This window comes from Arachis ipaensis, chromosome B2 (genome assembly GCF_059453495.1).
Source record: "Arachis ipaensis isolate K30076 ecotype BB chromosome B2, ASM5945349v1, whole genome shotgun sequence".
NCBI classification, from domain to species: domain Eukaryota; kingdom Viridiplantae; phylum Streptophyta; class Magnoliopsida; order Fabales; family Fabaceae; genus Arachis; species Arachis ipaensis.
This window is the reverse complement of record NC_142437.1, coordinates 77,961,714-77,969,219: the sequence shown is the minus strand read 5'-3', so window position 1 is coordinate 77,969,219 and position 7,506 is coordinate 77,961,714. Positions and strand designations below refer to the sequence as shown.

Here is a 7,506-nt window from a genome sequence, read left to right as displayed (position 1 = left end):
AAGAAGCATTTCCATTCCTGCCATTAGAGCAAACAACTTTGAGCTGAAACCTCAATTAGTTTCTCTGATGCAGCAGAACTGCAAGTTTCATGGACTTCCATCTGAAGATCCTTTTCAGTTCTTAACTGAATTCTTGCAGATATATGATACTGTTAAGACTAATGGAGTAGATCCTGAAGTCTACAGGCTCATGCTTTTCCCTTTTGCTGTAAGAGACAGAGCTAGATTATGGTTGGATTCTCAACCCAAAGACAGCCTGAACTCTTGGGATAAGCTGGTCACGGCTTTCTTAGCCAAGTACTTTCCTCCTCAAAAGCTGAGCAAGCTTAGAGTGGATGTTCAAACTTTCAAACAGAAAGAAGGTGAATCCCTCTATGAAGCTTGGGAAAGATACAAACAGTTGACCAAAAAGTGTCCTTCTGACATGCTTTCAGAATGGACCATCCTGGATATATTCTATGATGGTTTATCTGAGCTATCAAAGATGTCACTGGACACTTCTGCAGGTGGATCCATTCACCTAAAGAAAATGCCTGCAGAAGCTCAAGAACTCATTGACATGGTTGCTAATAACCAGTTCATGTACACTTCTGAAAGGAATCCTGTGAGTAATGGGACGCCTATGAAGAAGGGAGTTCTTGAAGTTGATACTCTGAATGCCATATTGGCTCAGAATAAAATATTGACTCAGCAAGTCAATATGATCTCTCAGAGTCTGCATGGAATGCAAGCTGCATCCAACAGTACTCAAGAGGCTTCTCATGAAGAAGAAGCTTATGATCCTGAGAACCCTGCAATAGCAGAGGTAAATTACTTAGGTGAACCTTATGGATACACCTATAACTCATCATGGAGAAATCATCCAAATTTCTCATGGAAGGATCAAAAGCCTCAACAAGGCTTTAACAATGGTGGAAGAAACAGGTTTAGCAATAGCAAGCCTTTTCCATCATCCACTCAGCAACAAACAGAGAACTCTGAACAAAATGCTTCTAATTTAGCAAATCTAGTCTCTGATCTATCCAAGGCCACTGTGAGCTTCATGAATGAAACAAGATCTTCCATTAGAAATCTGGAAGCACAAGTGGGCCAGCTGAGTAAAAGGATCACTGAAATCCCTCCTAGTACTCTCCCAAGCAATACAGAAGAGAATCCAAAAGGAGAGTGCAAGGCCATTGACATAAGCACCATGGCCGAACCTGTGAGGAGAGGAGAGGACGTGAATCCCAAGGAGGAAGACCTCCTGGGACGTCCAGTGATCAATAAGGAGCTTCCCTCTGAGGAACCAAAGGACTCTGAGGCCCATCTAGAGACCATAGAGATTCCATTGAACCTCCTTATGCCCTTCATGAGCTCTGATGAGTATTCCTCTTCTGAAGAGAATGAGGATGTTACTGAAGAGCAAACTGCCAAGTTTCTTGGTGCAATCATGAAGCTGAATGCCAAATTATTTGGCATTGATGCTTGGGAAGTTGAACCTCCCTTGTTCATCAATGAATTAAGTGATCTGGATCAACTGACATTGCTTCAGAAGAAACAGGATCCTGGAAAGTTCATAATACCCTGTACCATACGCACCATGATCTTTAAGGCTCTATGTGACCTTGGTTCAGGAATAAACCTCATGCCCCTCTCTGTAATAGAGAAACTGGGAATCTATGGGGTGCAAGCTGCTAAAATCTCATTAGAGATGGCTGACAGTTCAAGAAAACAGGCTTATGGACAAGTAGAGGACGTATTAGTAAAGGTTGAAGGCCTTTACATCCCTGCTGATTTCATAGTTCTGGATACTGGAAAGGAAAAGGATGAATTCATCATCCTAGGAAGACCTTTCCTGGCCACAGCAAGAGCTGTGATTGATGTTGACAGAGGTGAAATAGTCCTTCAATGGAATGAGAACTCCCTTGTATTCAAAACTCAAGGATCTCCCTCTGCAACCATGGAGAGGAAGCATGAAAAGCTTCTCTCAAAGCAGAGTCAACCCAAGCCCCCACAGTCAAACTCTAAGTTTGGTGTTGGGAGGCCACAACCAAACTCTAAGTTTGGTGTTGAACTCCCATATCCAAACTCTAAGTTTGGTGTTGGAGAGTCTCAACAAAGCTCTGCACATCTGTGAGGCTCCATGAGAGCCCACTGTCAAGCTATTGACATTAAAGAAGCGCTTGTTGGGAAGCAACCCAATTTTTATTTATCTAACTATATTTTTCTTAGTTATATGTCTTTGTAGGTTCGTGATCATGTGGAGTCACAAAATAAATATAAAAATTGAAAACGGAATCAAAAACAGCAGAAGAAAAATCACACCCTGGAGGAGCATCTGCCTGGCGTTCAAACGCCAGAACAGAGCATGGTTCTGGCGCTGAACGCCCAAAATGGGCAACATCCTGGCGCTGAACACCCAGAACAAGCATGGTTCTGGCGTTCAACGCCAGAAATGGCAACAAATGGGCGTTGAACGCCCAAAATGGGCACCAACCTGGCGCTGAACGCCCAGAGTTGTGTGCAAGGGCATTTTGCATGCCTAAATTGGTGCAGGGATGTAAATGCCTTGACACCTCAGGATCTGTGGACACCACAGGATCACCTCGAGATTTGTGGACACCACAGGATCATCTTAGGATTTGTGAATCCCACAGGATCACCACCCACCTCACCCTCTCTCTCTCCATTCATGACCATCCCTTCTGTTCTCCATTCACCACTCACATCCATACACAGATCCCTCCATCTCCTCCATATCTTCTTCTTCTTCTATTCTTTCTTCTTTTGCTCGAGGGCGAGCAACATTCTAAGTTTGGTGTGGTAAAAAGCATAGCTTTTTTATTTTTTTCTATAACCATTGATGGCACCTAAGGCCAGAGAAACCTCTAGAAAGAGGAATGGGAAGACAAAAGCTTCCATCAAGGATCTATAGCTCAGTGGTAGAACATTTGACTGCAAATCAAGAGATCCCTGAGATACCTCAGGGGAGACATTTTCTTCCACACAATTATTGGAAGCAACTAAGGGTGGAACATCAAGAGCACTCCATCATGCTCCATGAAATCAAAGAAGATCTAAAAGCAATGAAGGAGGAGCAGCAAAGACAAGGAAGAGACATAGAAGAGCTCAAGGACATCACTAAGGTGGACTCATTCTTTGTTCTTACTTTCTCTGTTTTTCGTTTTCTATGTTATGTGCTTATCTATGTTTGTGTCTTCATTACATGATCATTAGTAGTTAGTAACTATGTCTTAAAAGTTATGAATGTCCTATGAATCCATCACCTCTCTTAAATGAAAAATGTTTTAATTCAAAAGAACAAGAAGTACATGAGTTTTGAATTTATCCTTGAACTTAGTTTAATTATATTGATGTGGTGACAATGCTTCTTGTTTTCTGAATGTATGTTTGAACAGTGCATATATTTTTTGAAGTTGTTGTTTAAGAATGTTAAATATGTTGGCTCTTGAAAGAATGATGACTAGGAGACATGTTATTTGATAATCTGAAAAATCATAAAAATGATTCTTGAAGCAAGAAAAAGCAGCAAAGAACAAAGCTTGCAAAAAAAAATAAAAAAAAATAAAAAAAAAATTATAGGCGAAAAAAAAATTAGAAAGAAAAAGCAAAAGCCAAAAGCTCTTAAAACCAAGAGGCAAGAGCAAAAAGCCAATAACCCTTAAAACCCAAAGGCAAGGGCAATAAAAAGGATCCCAAGGCTTTGAGCATCAGTGGATAGGAGGGCCTAAAAGGAATAAAATCCTGGTCTAAGCGGCTAAACCAAGCTGTCCCTAACCATGTGCTTGTGGCGTGAAGGTGTCAAGTGAAAACTTGAGACTGAGCGGTTAAAGTCAAGGTCCAAAGCAAAAAAAAAAAAAAAGAGTGTGCTTAAGAACCCTGGACACCTCTAATTGGGGACTTTAGCAAAGCTGAGTCACAATCTGAAAAGGTTCACCCAATTATGTGTCTGTGGCATTTATGTATCCGGTGGTAATACTGGAAAACAAAGTGCTTAGGGCCACGGCCAAGACTCATAAAATAGCTGTGTTCAAGAATCATCATACTGAACTAGGAGAATCAATAACACTATCTGAACTCTGAGTTCCTATAGATGCCAATCATTCTGAACCTCAATGGATAAAGTGAGATGCCAAAACTATTCAAGAGGCAAAAAGCTATAAGTCCCGCTCATTTGATTGGAGCTATGTTTCATTGATAGTTTGGAATTTATAGTATATTCTATTCTTTTTATCCTATTTTGATTTTCAGTTGCTTGGGGACAAGCAACAATTTAAGTTTGGTGTTGTGATGAGCGGATAATTTATACGCTTTTTGGCATTGTTTTTAGTATATTTTTAGTAGAATCTAGTTACTTTTAGGGATGTTTTTAATAGATTTTATGTTAAATTCACATTTCTGGACTTTACTATGAGTTTGTGTATTTTTCTATGATTTCAGGTATTTTCTGGTTGAAATTGAGGGACTTGAGCAAAAATCAGATTCAGAGGTTGAAGAAGGACTGCTGATGCTGTTGGATTCTGACCTCCCTGCACTCAAAGTGGATTTTCTGGAGCTACAGAACTCAAAATGGCGCGCTTCCAATTGCGTTGGAAAGTAGACATCCAGGGATTTCCAGAAATATATAATAGTCCATACTTTGGCGAAGAATAGACGACGCAAACTGGCGTTCAACGCCAGCTCTCTGCCCAAATCTGGCATCCAGCACCAGAAAAGGATCCAAAACCAGAGTTGAACGCCCAAACTGGCACAAAAACTGGCGTTCAACTCCACAAATGGCCTCTGCACGTGGAAAGTTAAGGCTCAGCCCAAACACACACCAAGTGGGCCCCGGAAGTGGATTTATGCATCAATAACTTACTCATGTAAACCCTAGTAGCTAGTTTATTATAAATAGGACCTTTTACTATTGTATTTGGCATCTTTGGATTACCTTATGATCCTTTGATCACGTTTTGGGGGCTGGCCATCTCGGCCATGCCTGGACCTTCACTTATGTATTTTTAACGGTAGAGTTTCTACACTCCATAGATTAAGGTGTGGAGCTCTGCTGTTCCTCAAAGATTAATGCAAAGTACTTCTGTTTTCTATTCAATTCATCTTATTTCGCCTAAGATATCCATTCGCACCCAAGAACGTGATGAAGGTGATGATTATGTGTGACGCTCATCATCCTTCTCCCTTATGAACGCGTGCCTGACAAACACTTCTGTTCTACATGAAATAAGCTAGAATGAATATCTCTTAGATCTCTTAACCGGAATCTTCGTGGCATAAGCTAGAATGATGGCGGCATTCAAGAGAATCCGGAAAGTCTAAACCTTGTCTGGGGTATTCCGAGTAGGATTCAATGATTGAATGACTGTGACGAGCTCCTAACTCGCGATTGCAGGGCGTTAGTGACAGACGCAAAAGGATAGTAAATCCTATTCCGGCATGATCGAGAACCGACAGATGAATAGCCGTGCCGTGACAGGGTGCGTGAGCATATTATTCACTGAGAGGATAAGATGAAGACATTGACAAGGGTGATGCCTCCAGACGATTAGCCGTGCCGTGACAGGGCATTGGATCATTTTCCCGAGAGATGACCGAAAGTAGCCATTGACAGTGGTGATGTATCACATAAAGCCATCCATGGAAAGGAGTATGACTGATTGGATGAAGATAGCAGGAAAGCAGAGGTTCAGAGGAACGAAAAGCATCTCCATTCGCTTATCTGAAATTCCTACCAATGATTTACATAAGTACCTCTATCCCTATTCTATTAATTATTATTCGAAAACACAATTATTAATTTATATCTGCCTAACTGAGATTTGCAAGGTGGCCATAGCTTGCTTCATACCAACAATCTCCGTGGGATTCGACCCTTACTCACGTAAGGTATTACTTGGACGACCCAGTGCACTTGCTGGTTAGTTGTATCAAAGTTGTGACAATTATGAATTAAGATCAGAGCACCAAGCTTTGGAGCCATTACCAGGATTTGTTCGAGCCTGGAGATCACAATTTCGTGCACCAATTACCTTCATAAAACATTTGGGAGTGGTAAGAACATATTAGTGAGGCAAAGATAAAAGAAAGATAAAAGCTAAAGAAAAGATAAAAACCAAAGAAAAGTCTGTAAAGTTTTAATGACAGAAAAACAAACAGAGATTAGTGAACGAACTAGGGCAACATAGTTAGTTCTTGAGTTGCAACTAGGGTTAGGTATTATATGAAAAGTTAAACTGTTTCAGTATAGACTTAATGAACTTATACTTGGAACAGACTAACTATTCATACCGAAATTTATATAAGCTTTAAATACATATGTTAAGCAGAGAAATCAAAGCAGAGTAAAGAAACACAGAGAACAGAGTAACCAGAGAAGAATAAAGGGATACAGAGAAAAAAGTAATCAGAGCAAAGTAAAAAGACAAAGAGAAAAGAGTAATGTGATAAAGAGAAATGGTTTGAGTTAAGATGTTGTAAAAGTAAAAGCTGTAGAGTTTGTATAGCATGATTGAACAGAGAAAGAAAGAGTACTGCATAAGAATTTGAAAATGATGATGAATAGTGAGAATGATGATGAATGATGATAATGAGAATGATTATGTAATAATCTGCTGCGTGAAGGCAGTCAGATAGATAGTGGTACGACCACAGAATGTTTTCCAGTGTTACACAGCTATTGAGAGCTGTACCTACAACTGATAACCTGGGATCACTTGCAGAGGATATTAATTCATACACGGCTAGAATGCCGCACCTGTAAGGCAAGGATTGCTTACAGAGAATATGATTTCATACACGGCTGGAATGCCGCCACCTGTAAGGCAGAGTTTGCTTACAGAGGATATGACACATACGTCGGTTAGTGAGAACTGTACCTATGCTGACTGGAAAACCATAACCGTTTCAGCTGCTTCGGGTTACGTCGGGAGCGGGTAGAAACCGACAGATGAGCTCATTACCTGCGCTAGGGCTAGACATGCATCATACTTGGCTGTGCATTTTCCTCTGTTATGATTGTTGAATGAATGTATGTTTTCCTTGTTTGTATTCTATTCTCTGTGTCTGTGTTTTGTTTTCTTGTATTCTATTGTTTGTGTTTTGCTTTTTTTTTCTCTATTTTCTCTATTTATCTGTTTCTTCTGTCTACTGCTTCTCGGTATTCTGCTATTTATCTGCTAAACAATAAGGAATTAATGAACGTAACTAATAACCCCGGCCCTACTAAGAACTCCCCAGTTCTTACCCCTTCTCTCTCCCTTCCCCCTTCAGATGGAAGCATGAGTACCCTTCTGTAGTTTGCTAATGACTGTTCTGAAAAGAGGATTCTGCTCTAGGTAGTCTTCTGAGTCTAGAGTGAACTCCGTTACCTGTTTATATGTATCTACTGTGAGGCCAGCCAATGTCTGCACCCTGCTTATCTACAAACTTTAACCTAAGTTCTCCGTACGATGTTGTTGTTATGTGGCCACTCGATGAAGTATTTGAGAGACGCTCTTTGATGACATA

At 40.5% G+C, this 7,506-nt stretch overlaps 1 non-coding gene across 1 annotated transcript; it reads right to left on the bottom strand.

Annotated features, from left to right (window-relative positions):
- Positions 1 to 322: 322 nt before the first annotated feature.
- LOC148574493 (small nucleolar RNA R71) lies at positions 323 to 430 on the bottom strand. Its single transcript, XR_015906854.1, has one exon. It is a non-coding gene; the product is annotated as a small nucleolar RNA R71 (small nucleolar RNA).
- Positions 431 to 7,506: the final 7,076 nt, after the last annotated feature.